The 14,495-nt window shown below is 34.4% G+C and overlaps 1 protein-coding gene across 2 annotated transcripts in view; it reads left to right on the top strand.

The window, feature by feature from the left end:
- The window catches only part of PPFIA2 (PTPRF interacting protein alpha 2), a 470,166-nt gene that overhangs the window by 19,121 nt on the left and 436,550 nt on the right, over nt 1–14,495 (top strand). The window lies entirely within an intron of this gene.

The raw sequence follows: 14,495 nt of genomic DNA on the forward strand, positions 1-14,495 counted from the left end.
GTTATTCCTCAAGTACTTTGGCAGAAGAAGATTTCCGCTTTGAAATGCTTCTTTGACTGCAAGCCCATGTTAATTTTGATGTTAGAGGAAATTGTTGAAGAATGGGAATGATTAGAATTTGACACTACATTGTTCTACAGTTAACTAATTTTTCTGGTTATTTTTACCTATGATTCTTTTTATGCCCACTTTTACGGTAAGCTGCTTTAAGATATATATTTTGGCTCAAATTTTTTTCTATTCCTGTTAGAGTTTAGAAAATTCACTTATGTTTTGGTGACTTATAGTAGATTTTTAATTGACTAAGTTAAAAAAATACTGGTTATTAATTTGAAAGTTTTTCATGATGAAGTTCTCACCTAATGATCAATTAATTCCAAATAATGGCAATATTATTTTATCATTGTTAATTTTATATATGGGAAATATTATTTAACGATTCTTATTTAAAATGTCATTTAAAGATTTTATTGCCTGATATATTCTGTCATCAGAATGTGGTCCTATGAACTATATTCAGTCTGTACAAAATATTCCATGGCAGTTTACATTGCTAGAGATAGAAGAAACTTATCTACTAGCATCTTTTTCATAGAAAAGATGTGATTTCTAAAATCACATTTTTTAAAGTAACATTGTTAAGTAAATGTAACTTTTCTTTTAAAAATGTAATTTCATTTTACAATTCCAAGTCTAAAGTTGTATGTTGGTATAAATCACAAGTTTTAATGACTCCCACTATGATTATAGAGTTCCTATTTCTCTTTACAATTCTATTAATTTTTGCATATGTTTTGAGGCTTTTATTAGTTGCATTCAGCTGAATCATTGTTCACTTCATGGCCAGTTTAACCTTATGTCATCATGAAGTGTCCTAGACAGGCCTTTTCTCATAAATTCTATTGTGTCTGATTTTAATAGTATTACAGCAGATTTCTTTTTTGTTAGTGTTTGCACTGTGCATCTTTTTCTATCCTTTTACTTTCAATGTGTCTGTGTCTGTACATGTATCACAAATAGCAAATAGTTTCTGGATTTTATTCTGGATTTTATTTTTATGCAGTCTGTCAATCTTTCTTTTTAAATTATTTGGTCTCTCTATATTTACTGTGATTACCTGTATATTTGTACTTAATCTACTGTCTTACTAAGGACTTCTTATTTTCTCTATATGTTTTGCATTTCTGTTATTAACATTTCATGTCTCCTTTTGAATTGATTAACTATGTTTTTTTATCATTCAATTTCCTCCCTCTATTACTCTGGCACTTTTACACTCTTGCTTTTCTTCTAATAGTTAATGTATAAATTACAACATCCGTCTTCAGTGTACCAAAGTGTAATGTTTTGTTTTTTTTGTTTTGTTTGGTTTTTTTGTTTGTTTTTAATTAATTTTTATTGGAGTATGGTTGCTTTACAATGTTGTGTTAGCCTCCACTGCACAACAAAATGAATCAGCCATAAACATACAGATATCCCCTCCCTTTTAGACTTCCCTCCCATTTCCAAAGTGTAATGTTAATGTGTACTTTTCCTACCTTATATTTCCATGCGTATGATGTGAAGATATTATTTTGTAGCTGTCTAGAGGCAATATTTCCCTTAGATTTATTTATACATTTACCACTTATGTTACTAATCACTCTTTCTGGATCTCAGATCTTACATCTGAGGTCATTTTTATTCTACCTGAAGAGCAGCCTTCGATATTTTCTTTAGTGTAGATCTAAAGATAAGTAATTTCTCAGCTTAGGACTTTCTGAAGATGCCTTTATTTCACCTTTATTCTTGAAGGATGTTTTTGCTGGATATAGAATTTTAGGTTAGTGGTATTTTCTTTTGGCACTTTTAACATATCATTTTATTCTGAACTTCATTGTTGCTATTGAGAAGGCAGTAGCCAATTTAATTGTTGCCTCCTTGAGAATAAATTGTACTTTTTTTTGTTTTTCCTTTTGGCTGCTTTAAAGAATGTTTCTTTTTTTTAAGAATAATAAGTTTTACTATGATGATCTTACAATAAAATGTATTTATTTTTTCCTGTTTTGTGTTCATAGGTATTATTGACACTGTAACTTAATGCCTTTTATTATTTTGGGAAAATTTTTATTCATTTTTAGAAAGCATTGCTACCGTCAAATTCTGTTTTTCCTTTCATTCTTGAATTCTACTTCCCATATGCTTATTCTTCTCATTTTGTATTCTATGCCTCATATACCCTTTCTTCATTTTCTATCCCTTTGTCTCTTTATGATTTATCAGGAATCTTACTTGTACCTACCTTTTTGATTCACCAATTTTCTCTACTGTATCTAATTTGTTGTTGAGCTCATTTATTTGGTTCTTTATTGTGTTTATTGTCCTTTTCAATTCTACAGTTTCCATTTGTTTTGTCTTTTAATTTTCAGTTTCCTGTGAAAATTTACCATCTTGTCTTTTACCATCTTGAACACTGGAAGTATAGTTATTTTGTCTTTTAGATAACTTCAGTATCTGTAACTCCTATGTCTATTTCTGTTGTTTTCTATTTCTGTTATTGTTCATTCTTATTGTCTTGTCATCTCATATGCATGGTTATTTTTGACTATGTGGCAGTCATTTTATTTGTAAAATTGTTAGTGGAAGTCATTTTAGTTATAGGATTATATTATCTTCCCCTGAAGAAAATATCTATTTATTTTGGCAAGGTGGCTGGGAAAAGTAGCGATCCTTAATCACCTCCATTCAAATAATTTCTGGGAAGATCCTTCATCCAGGAGTTATTCCTTCTAGAGTACAGCCCTTGAGAGTCTCAACTCCAAATGAGGAGGATTCACCAGGGCCATTCTATCTTGTCAGGAATTGACTCCAATTCCTGTCCCTCTAGCCCCATGAAGCTGCCAAATGTGCTGAGCCAGTCCCTCTAAACTTAGGGAAAAAGCAACTAAAAGTCTGAGATCTAGCCTTCTCCTGATCCCAAACTCTCAATTCTTTACTATCTTTCTTATTGTATTAGATCATAAGTGAACCAATTTTTTTTTTAATGTGGAACATTTGTAGTTTTTCTTATCAACAAAGCTTGTTCAACTTGCAGTATGCCATTACTAGAAGCAGAAGGCTATGAGCTTTAATGAGCTCAATAATGTAATTAATTGAAAAGACAGCTTAAAGCAATTTTCTTAAAATAAACATGCCCAGTTCCGTGAAAAATAGTAATCAATTATCTTTCTTAATTCATTTTCTGATGTATTCCTAATTTTGTTACATATTCCTGCTGGATTCTGGTTGTCAGTTAACTATTCCAACAGTGTTGAAAAATCATCACTTTTCCTCCAGCATTTCCTCCTTCTAATACATCCTCCACACAGCTGCAAAATCATCTATTTAAAATTCTAATATGACTATGCTACTCCCTTTCTTAAAATGCTTCCATGTCCACAAAAAGAAAACAAAAAACAAACAAAAAACCTCCAAAACTACTAGAACCAATAAACTAGTTCAGCAAGGTCACAGAATAAAAGATGAATATGCAAACATTGATTGTGTTTCTATCTAGTATCAAAAAGTAAAAAAATAAATTAAGAAAACATTTCCATCCACAATAAAGTCAAAATAATTGAGAATAAATTTAACAAAATACATAGCTTTATATGTACTGAAACTGAATACTGAAAACACACACTGAAAATTATAAAATATTGTTAATAAAAATTAAAGAGATCTAAACAGGGAGAGACATTCCATGTTCATGTTTTGGAAGACTCAAAATTAAGATAACACATATGCACACATTGATCTATATACTGAGCACAATTCCTATCAAAAATGTCAGCAGGCTTTTTTGCAGGAAGGAGGAAGGTGATTCTAAATTGTATATGAAAAGGCAAAGAACACTGAATAGCCCAAACAATCTTGAAACATAATAACAAATTGAAGGACTTAACAGTTACTGATTTCACAACTTACTCTAAAAGTGCTGTAATCAAGATAGCTTAAGGATAAACATATCCTTAAAATAGATTAAGCACAGACATAAGGATAGAACAATGGAAGACAAGAGAGAGTACCAAACAAAACTCTTAGATTTATGGCCAACTGATTTTTAACAAATATACCAAGACAGTTTAATGTGGAAAATATAGACTTTTCAACAAAAAATGCTGGGATAATTGGATATTCACATAAAAATATTAATTTAGATTCTTACCCCATATCATACACAAAAATTAACTCAAAATGGCCCAGAGACCTAAATGTTAGAGCAAAACTATGCATTTTAGAAGAAGAAAAATTGGAGAGAATCTTTGAGACCTTGGATTAGGCAAAGATACATGGCACTAAAAATATAATCCATTAAAATTGATATATTGGACTTCATCAAAATCTAAAAATGGATACTTTATAAGCCACCATAAAGAAAAATAAAAAGACAAAGACAACTAGAAGAAAACATTCCCAAATTATTTATCTGATAAAGGACTTGTATTCAGGATATAATAGGAACTCTCACAATTCAATAATAAGATAATTAAAATATTCCTAAACAGAAAGTGATGTCAACAACATAGTCTAATAATAGTTCCTCACTCATACTGCCCCCTCAACAACAACAATTTGGCATTCCATTCATGGATTAAAGTGCCTTTGTGGAAGCTGTGGGATTCAGCACTATATGCCAAGAGATCTGGGAGGAGTCTCACCCACTGTGTATTGAGTAATAGACATATAGACCCTGGTCCCAGCTGTGGACCCTGCAGCGGCCCGTGAACTGTCTCCAGCCCCTCTTGGCTGGGGTCCAGAAGCCACTGGAGAACAATGTCTTAGACAATCACCAATAATCAAGACAGCCTTTGTGGAAGTCCAAGTTTCCAGTGGACAAGTTGCAGCACCAACAAAATTGGTACACTCACTATGGAAAAGAGTATGGAGGTTCCTCTAAAAAGTAAAAATAGAATTATCATATAATCCAGCAATCCACTCCTGGATATATATCCAAAGGAAATGAAATCAGGACCTCAAAGAGATATCTGCATTCCCATGTTCATTGCAGCATTATTCACAATAGCCAAGATATGGAAACAACCTAAGTGTCTGTTAGCAAATGAATGGATAAAGGAGATGTGATATATACATAAAGGAATACTGTTCAGTCATGAGAAAGAAGAAAATCCTGCCATTTGCAACAACATGGATGGACCTTGAGGGCATTATGCTAAGTGAAATGAGTCAGATAAAGACAAATATTCTGTGATATCACTTATATGTGGAATCTAAAAAAGCCAAAATCATAGAAACAGATTGTAGAATGGTGGTTGCCAGGGACTGGGGGCAGGAGTGGAGAGGTAGTATGTGGAGGGAGAATAAGGAAATGTTGGTCAAAGGGTACAAACTTCAAGTTATAAGATGAATACTTTCTGGGGATCTAACGTACGGCATTGTGACTGTAGTTAATAATACTGCATTACATACCTGAAAATTGCTGAGAGAGTAGAACTTAAATGGTCTCAGCACAAGGAAGAAATAGTAATTATTTGATGTGATGGAGGTGTTAACTAATCCTGCTGCGGTAATCATTTTATGATGTTTAAATGTAATCAAATCATCATATTGTAGACCTTAAACCTATACAATGTTATATGCTAATTATATCTCAATAAAGCTGGAAAAAATTAAGATATCGGAACATTAAAAAAGTGGGCAAACAATTTGAATAGACGTTTCACTAATGATGATAAGTGGATATCAATAAACACATGTAAATCTACTCAACACCTTTAGTCATTAGGAATTCCAAACTGAAACCAAAATGAGATTGCAGTTCACACCCACGAGAATGTTATAATCAAAAAGACAGCCAATACCAAGTGTTAATGATGTTGTAGAGAACCTAGAACTTCCATAAATTGCTGACTGGCATCTAATATAGTAGAGCCACTATCAAAAACATTTTGGCAGTTTCCTAAAAAAGTTAAACATAAATTCCATTCTTAGAAATCTACCCAAGAGAAATGAAAACATATGTCCACATATAGTCTGTTTACAAATGTTCATAACAGCATTATTCATAATAGCCAAAAATGGAAGTGGAAAAAACATCCCTCAATTGGCAAATGTATGGACAAAATATTGCATATCCATGTAATGAAATGCTATTCAGCAATACCAATAGCAAACTACTGATACTACAGCATAAGTGAAACTAAAAAGCATTATGCTAAGGGGAAGAAGCCAATCACAGAAGATCACATAGAGTATGATTCCGTGTATATGAAATACCTAGAAAAGGCAAAGCTATAGAGATGGAGAGTAGACTAATAGTTTCCTAGGGATAGAGGTGGGAAAATGAAGTGACTGCAAGTGAGCACTAGGGATCTTGGGGTAATGGGAATATTCTAAAATTGTATTGTGGTGATGATTATATAACTCTATCCATTAAAATCATGGCATTGTACACTTAAAGCAGATGAATTTTATGGTATTTAAATTATTTCTCAATGAAGGTGTTAGAAAAATATTTTTTCACGGCTCCTAGTCCTCTAGAACAGTTTTCAAAAACTTCACTGAAAATAAGAAATCACAGTGCTTGTTGACAATGACATCATCTTCTCTGGATATTTCAATTTCATATTTTTAATAATCGCCTCAGATAACTCATATAATTAGATTTGGAAAACACTAATCTGGAAAATAAATTATTAATCTTCTTACTATATTTCAAAATCTGATTTCAAATCTGCCTCTCTTCCTCCTAATATTCCACTGTCTGCCTCATAACTTAAAATACAAGCCTAAACTTCTTATTAATGCTCTCTTGCTCAGTGTCATTTCATGTATTTTTTTTTTCTCCAAATGCATTCTCTGAGAATATAGAGATTTTATCTTATATCTCCGTATCTCCCCAAACTACTAATGCAGTGCTGAGCCTGGCTTTATCTGCAGTTAACGATTGTTAGATGTTTGAAGAGGTTCACTTGGGGTTAAAGAGAAAATCAAACTGTGAGCACCAGAGGCACAGGGAGAGCACCTATCATTTTCACCACAGTATTCTCAGATCTGAGTGCTATATGCACCTTAAACAGAAAACAGTGGTAACATGAGACCATGGTTTTATCTAGGACAAATATTGATCATTTTCAAGCTGAGAGACACTCTATTCCTGCCCTCGATGATTTTACATATTTTCAGAAGACACAGATTCCTAATCAAAACATTATAATAAAATGTCTATGTTATAGAGAGGCATGAGACTAGTAGTAAGGGAACACAAAGGGCAGGCATGTAGGTTATCCTGGGGTGTTACTGTACTTCACTTATAGAAATGAAAAAGGTAAATGAAAGATGCCTCTGCCTTCAAGGAATGCTTAGCTTGTTTGAGGTGACTGATGATTAAACCTATATTTATGATTATATATGACAGAAGTTTGACAATGATGGAAGTATGCAAATAAAGAACAAGAGCAAAAATCTCAGAGTAGTGGAATAGGGGAAGAGAAGAAGCATGTTGATCACAAATTTCCAAGTACTATATTAACTGACTCCTTCAACTGTTTTATTTTGTTCTCATGAGAGTCCAATATAAAATAAAACTTCTTTTAATTAAAAAAATTTAAAAATAAATAAATAAATAGTATGATGTTGAGGGGAAAAAAAGAAACATTATGGATTAAAACAATCTCATCAAAAAAAAATAAAAAGAAAGAAAGAGTACTGAAAGTAGTCCCTTTAATTCTGTTTTATGTATAGTAAGATAAAAATCTCAGAGAAGTATGTTTTCTCTCTCACACTACTGGTAAGTATCAGAAGCAGGATTTAAATACAGGTTTCCCAAATTATTTTATTTTATATATATTTATTCACTTAAAAATTTCTTTTCTTATGGTAAGGGCACTTAACAGGAGATTTACCATCTTAATTTTTTTTATGTGCACAATACAGGATTGTTAACTACAACACAATGTTGCATAGCAAATCTCTAGAATTACTCATTTTGCATAACTTAAATTTTATACCATTGCACCTTTAAAATGCAATCTCCTTTTTTTTGAATTTTATTTATTTATTTTTATACAGCAGGTTCTTATATACATATTAGTATATATATGTCAATCCCAATCTCCCAATTCATCCCACCACACCCCCACCCCACTTTCCCCCTTGGTGTCCATACGTTTGTTCTCTACATCTGTGTCTCTATTTCTGCCTTGCAAACCAGTTCATATGTACCATTTTTCTAGATTCCAAATATATGTTAATATACGATATTTGTTTTTCTCTTTCTGACTTAGTTCACTCTGTATGATGGTCTCTACATCCATCCATGTCTCTACAAATGACCCAATTTCGTTCCTTTTTATGGCTGAGTAATATTCCATTGTATATATGTACAACATCCTCTTTATCCATTCATCTGTCGATGGACGTTTAGGTTGCTTCCATGACCTGGCTATTGTAAATAGTGCTGCAATGAACATTCGGGTGCATGCATCTTTTTGAATTATGGTTTTCTCTGGGTATATACCCAGTAGTGGGATTGCTGGGTCGTACGGTAGTTCTATTTTTAGTTTTTCAAGGAACCTCTATACTATTTTCCATACTAGCTGTATCAATTTACACTCCCACCAACAGTGCAAGAGGGTTCCCTTTTCTCCACACGCTCTCCAGCATTTGTTGTTTGTAGATTTTCTGATGATGCCCATTCTAACCGGTGTGCGGTGATACCTCATTGCAGTTTTGATTTGCATTTCTCTAATAATTAATGATGTTGAGCAGCTTTTCATGTGCTTCTTGGCCATCTGTATGTCTTCTTTGGAGAAATGTCTATTTAGGTCTTCTGCCCATTTTTTGATTGGGTTGTTTTTTTAATATTAAGCTGCATGAGCTGTTTATATATTTTGGAGATTAATCCTTTGTCTGTTGATTCGTTTGCAAATATTTTCTCCCATTCTGACGGCTGTCTTTTCATCTTGTTTATAGTTTCCTTTGCTGTGCAAAAGCTTTGAAGTTTCATTAGGTCCCATTTGTTTATTCTTGTTTTTATTTCCATGACTCTAGGAGGTGGGTCAAAAAAGAGCTTGCTGTGATTTATGTCAAGAGTATTCTTCCTATGTTTTCCTCTAAGAGTTTTATAGTGTCCAGTCTTACATTTAGGTCTTTAATCCATTTTGAGTTTATTTTTGTGTATGGTGTTAGGGAATGTTCTAATTTCATTCTTTTCCATGTAGGTGTCCAGTTTTCCGAGCACCACTTATTGAAGAGACTGTCTTTTCTCCATTGTATATCCTTGCCTCCTTTGTCATAGATTAGTTGACCATAGGTGCGTGAGTTTACCTCTGGGCTTTCTATCCTGTTCCATTGATCTATATTTCTGTTTTTGTGCCAGTACCCTATTGTCTTGATTACTGTAGCTTTGTAGTAGAGTCTGAAGTCAGGGAGTCTGATTCCTCCAGCTCTGTTTTTTTCCGTCAAGATTGCTTTGGATATTTGGGGTCTTTTGTGTCTCCATACAAATTTTAAGATTTTTTTGTTCTACTTCTGTAAAAAATGCCATTGGTAATTTGATAGGGATTGCATTGAATCTGTAGATTGCTTTGGGTAGTATAGTCATTTTCACAATATTGATTCTTCCAATCCAAGAATATGGTATATCTCTCCATCTGTTTGTGTCATCTTTGATTTCTTTCATCAGTGTCTTATAGTTTTCTGAGTACAGGTCTTTTACCTCTTTACATAGGTTTATTTCTAGGTATTTTACTTTTTGTTGCAATGATGAATGGGATTGTTTCTTTAATTTCTCTTTCTGATCATTCGTTGTTAGTGTACAGGAATGCAAGAGATTTCTGTGCATTAATTTTGCATCCTGCAACTTTACCAAATTCATTGATTAGCTCTAGTAGTTTTCTGGTGGCATCTTTAGGATTCTCTATGTAGAGTATCAAGTCATCTGCAAACAGGGACAGTTTTACTTCTTCTTTTCCAATTTGTATTCCTTTTATTTCTTTTTTTCCTCTGACTGCCATGGCTAGGACTTCCAAAATGATGTTAAATGATAGTGGACATCCTTGTCTTGTTCCTGATGCTAGAAGAAATGCTTTCAGTTTTTCACCATTGAGAATGATGTTTGCTGTGGGTTTGTCATATATGGCCTTCATTATGTTGAGGAAGGTTCCCTCTATGCCCACTTTCGGGAGAGTGTTTATCATAGATGAGTGTTGAATTTTGTCAAAAGCGTTTTCTCCATCTATTGAGATGATCACATGGTTTTTACTATTAAATTTGTTAATATGGTGTATCACATTGATTGATTTGCATATATTGAAGAATCATTGCATCCCTGGGATAAATCCCACTTGATCATGGTGTATGATCCTTTTAATGTGCTGTTGGATTCTGTTTGCTAGTATTTTGTTGAGGATTTTTGCATCTATATTCATCAGTCATATTGGTCTGTAATTTTCTTTTTTTTGTAGTATCTTTGTCTGGTTTTGGTATCAGGTGATGGTGGCCTCATAGAATGAGTTGGGGAGTGTTCCTTCCTCTGCAATTTTTTGGAAGAGTTTAAGAAGGTTAGGTGTTAGCTCTTCTCTAAATGTTTGATAGAATTCACCTGTGAAGCCATCTGGTCCTGGACTTTTGTTTGTTGGAAGATTTTTAATCACAGTTTCAATTTCATTACTCGTGACTGGTCTGTTCATATTTTCTATTCTTCCTGGTTCAGTCTTAGAAGGTGATACCTTTCTAAGAATTTGTCCATTTCTTCCAGGTTCTCCATTTTATTGGCATAGAGTTGCTTGTAGTAGTCTCTTAGGATGCTTTATATTTCTGCAGTGTCCGTTTTAACTTCTCCTTTTTCATTTCTAATTTTATTGAGTTGAATCCTCTCCCTCTTTTTCTTGATGAGTCTGGCTAATGGTTTATCAATTTTGTTTATCTTCTGAAAGAACCAGCTTTTACTTTTATTGATCTTTGCCATTGTTTTATTTGTTTCTATTTCATTTATTTCTGCTCTGATCTTTATTATTTCTTTCCTTCTTCTAACTTTGGGTTTTGTTTGTTCTTCTTCCTCTAGTTCCTTTAGGTGTTAGGTTAGATTGTTTATTTGAGATTTTTCTCATTTCTTGAGGTAGGACTGTATTGCTATAAAGTTCCCTCTTAAAACTGTTTTTGCTGCATCCCATAGGTTTTGGATCTTCGTGTTTTCATTGTCATTTCTCTCTAGGTGTTTTTTGATTTCCTCTTTGATTTCTTCAGTGATCTCCTGGTTATTGAGTAATGTATTGTTTAGCCTCCATGTGTTTCTGTTTTCTATGTTTTTGTCCCTGTAACTGATTTCTAATCTCATAGCCTTGTGGTCAGTAAAGATGCTTGATATGATTTCAATTTTCTTAAATTTACTGAGGCTTGATTTGTGACCCAAGATGTGATCTATCCTGGAGAATGTTCCATGTGCACTTGAGAAGAAAGTGTAATCTGCTGTTTTTGGATGGAATGTCCTATAAATATCAATTAAATCTATCTGGTCTATTGTGTCATTTCAAGCTTCTGTTTCCTAATTAATTCTGTCTGGATGATCTGTCCATTGGTGTAAGTGAGGTGTTAAAGTCCTCCACTATTATTGAGTTACTGTCAATTTCCTCTTTTATAGCTGTTAGCATATGCCTTATGTATTGAGGTGCTCCTATGTTGGGTGCATATATATTTATAATTGTTATATATTTTTCTTGGATTAATCCCTTGATCATTATGTAGTGTCCTTCCTTGTCTCTTGTAACATTCTTTATTTTAAAGTCTATTTTATCTGATATGAGTGTTGTTACTCCAGCTTTCTCTTGATTTCCATTTGCATGGAATATATTTTTCTATCCCCTCACTTTCAGTCTGTATGTGTCTCTAGGTCTGAAGTGGGTCTCTTGTAGACAGCATATATATGGGTCTTGTTTTTGTATCCATTCAGCGACCCTGTGTCTTTTGGTTGGAGCATTTAATCCATTCACGTTTAAGGTAATTATCAATATGTATGTTCCTATGACCATTTTCTTAGTTGTTTTGGGTTTCTTTTTGTAGGTCCTTTTCTTCTCTTGTTTCCCACTTAGAGAAATTCCTTTCGCATTTGTTGTGGAGCTGGTTTGGTGGTGCTGAATTCTCTTAGCTTTTGCTTGTCTGTAAAGCTTTTGATTTCTCCGTCAAATCTGAATGAGACCCTTGCCGGGTAGAGTAATCTTGGTTGTGGGTTCTTCCCTTTCATCACTCTAAATATATTGTGCCACTCCCTTCTGGCTTGAGAGTTTCTGCTGAGAAATCAGCTGTTAACATTATGGGAGTTCCCTTTTATGTTATTTGTTGTTTTTCCCTTGCTGCTTTTAATAGTTTTTCTTTGTCTTTAATTTTTGTCAGTTTGATTACTATGGGTCTTGGCGTGTTTCTCCTTGGGTTTATCCTGTATGGGACTCTCTGCGCTTCCTGGACTTGGGTGGCTATTTCCTTTCCCATGTTAGGGAAGTTTTCAACTATAATCTCTTCAAATATTTTCTCGGGTCCTTTCTCTCTCTCTTCTCCTTCTGTGACCCATATAATTCGAACCTTGTTGTGTTTAATGTTGTCCCAGAGGTTTCTTAGGCTGTCTTTATTTCTTTTCATTATTTTTTCTTTATTCTTTCTGTGCAGTGAATTCCACCATTCTGTCTTCCAGGTCACTTATTCATTCTTCTGCCTCAGTTATTCCGCTAGTGATTCCTTCTAGTGTATTTTTCATTTCAGTTATTGTACTGTTCATCTCTGTTTGTTCTTTAATTCTTCTAGGTCTTTGTTAAACATTTCTTGCATCTTCTTGATCTTTGCCTCCATTCTTTTTCTGAGGTCCTGGATCATCTTCACTGTCATTATTCTGAATTCTTTTTCTGGAAGGTTGCCTATCTCCACTTCATTTAGTTGTTTATCTGGAGTTTCATCTTGTTCCTTCATCTGGTACATAGTCCTCTGCCTTTTCATTTTGTCTATCTTTCTGTGAATGTGGTTTTCGTTCCACAGGCTGCAGGATTGTAGTTCTTCTTGCTTCTGCTGTCTGTCTGGTGGATGAGGCTATTTAAGAGGCTTGTGCAAGCTTCCTGAAGGGAGGGACTGGTGGTGGGTAGAGCTGGTTGTTCCTTTGATGGGCATAGCTCAGTAAAACTTTAATCTGGTTGTCTGCTGATGGGTGGGGCTGAGTTCCCTCTCTGTTGGTTGTTTGGCCTGAGGCGACCCAGCATGGAGCCTAGAGGCTCTTTGGTGAGGCCAATGGCAGACTTTGGGAGGGCTCACGCCAAGGATTACTTCCCATAACTTCTACTGCCAGTGCCCTTGTCCCCGTGGTGAGCCACAGCCACCCCCTGCCTCTGCAGGAGACCCTCCAACACCAGCAGGTAGGTCTGGTTCAGTCTCCCATGGGGTCACTGCTCCTTCCTCTTGGGTCCTGATGCACACATTACTGTGTGTGTGCCCTCCAAGAGTGGAGTGTCTGTTTCCCCCTGCCCTGTCAAAGTCCTGCAATCAAATCCCACTAGCCTTCAAAGTCTGATTCTCTGGGAATTCCTCCTCCCATTTCTGGACCCCCAGGTTGGGAAGCCTGATGGGAGGCTCAGAACCCTCACTCCAGTGGGTGAACTTCTGTGGTATAATTGCTCTCCAGTTTGTGAGTCACCCACCCAGCAGTTATGGGATTTGATTTTATTGTGATTGAGCCCCTCTCACCATCTCATTGTGGCTTCTCCTTCGTCTTTGGATGTGGGGTATCTTTTTTGGTGAGTTCCAATGCCTTCCTGTCGATGATGGTTCAGCAGTTAGCTGTGATTCCGGTGCTCTTGCAAGAGGGAGTGAGCATACGTCCTTGTACTCCGCCATCTTGACTGCAATCTCTTTTAAAGCACTTAAGGTTTTAGAGTCAAAGATAGTCAAGAACAATATTAAACACTTGATACTAGTTGTTTTACATTTCTGGAGTAATTATTTAACTTGAAACTTTATTAAATAAAAAAATGATTCTTAAGAATGATGACATACTTTAGAACCAGAATTTTTTTCTATTTCATCATAAACTTAAATATAATGTATATAATCCTAATATACAGAGGCCTCAAAGGGATTGCTATATTAATTTGTAACATCTCTTCAGTAAGAGATTTGTCAAAAACACAAGATCAGATATAACTAAGAGAATTTTTTTCTGATGCTCTGAGCTGATTTTCAACACAGTTTGTGACACATATTTTTCTGATTTTCCATTTTGAGTCCCATACTGACCTTGTCCAATTTTGGTCTGTTCTTGGAAGTTGTTTTCTTGTATCTTGCTTTCTTTGTGCTTTGCAGAAAATGTTCAGATATCTAGACCTACAATTATTTAAAGTTCAATTTAAGTAGAACTTTATCATCTCTTACACAAGTAGAGAGATGCTTTTCTCAAAATTAGAATCATACTATATGTAATTTTATATGCTACTTTTCTCGTTTAACATATTATGAGCAATTTTTCCTGTCATTAAATTTTC

Source organism: Eubalaena glacialis, chromosome 11 (assembly GCF_028564815.1).
Source record: "Eubalaena glacialis isolate mEubGla1 chromosome 11, mEubGla1.1.hap2.+ XY, whole genome shotgun sequence".
Taxonomy (NCBI): Eukaryota; Metazoa; Chordata; class Mammalia; order Artiodactyla; family Balaenidae; genus Eubalaena; species Eubalaena glacialis.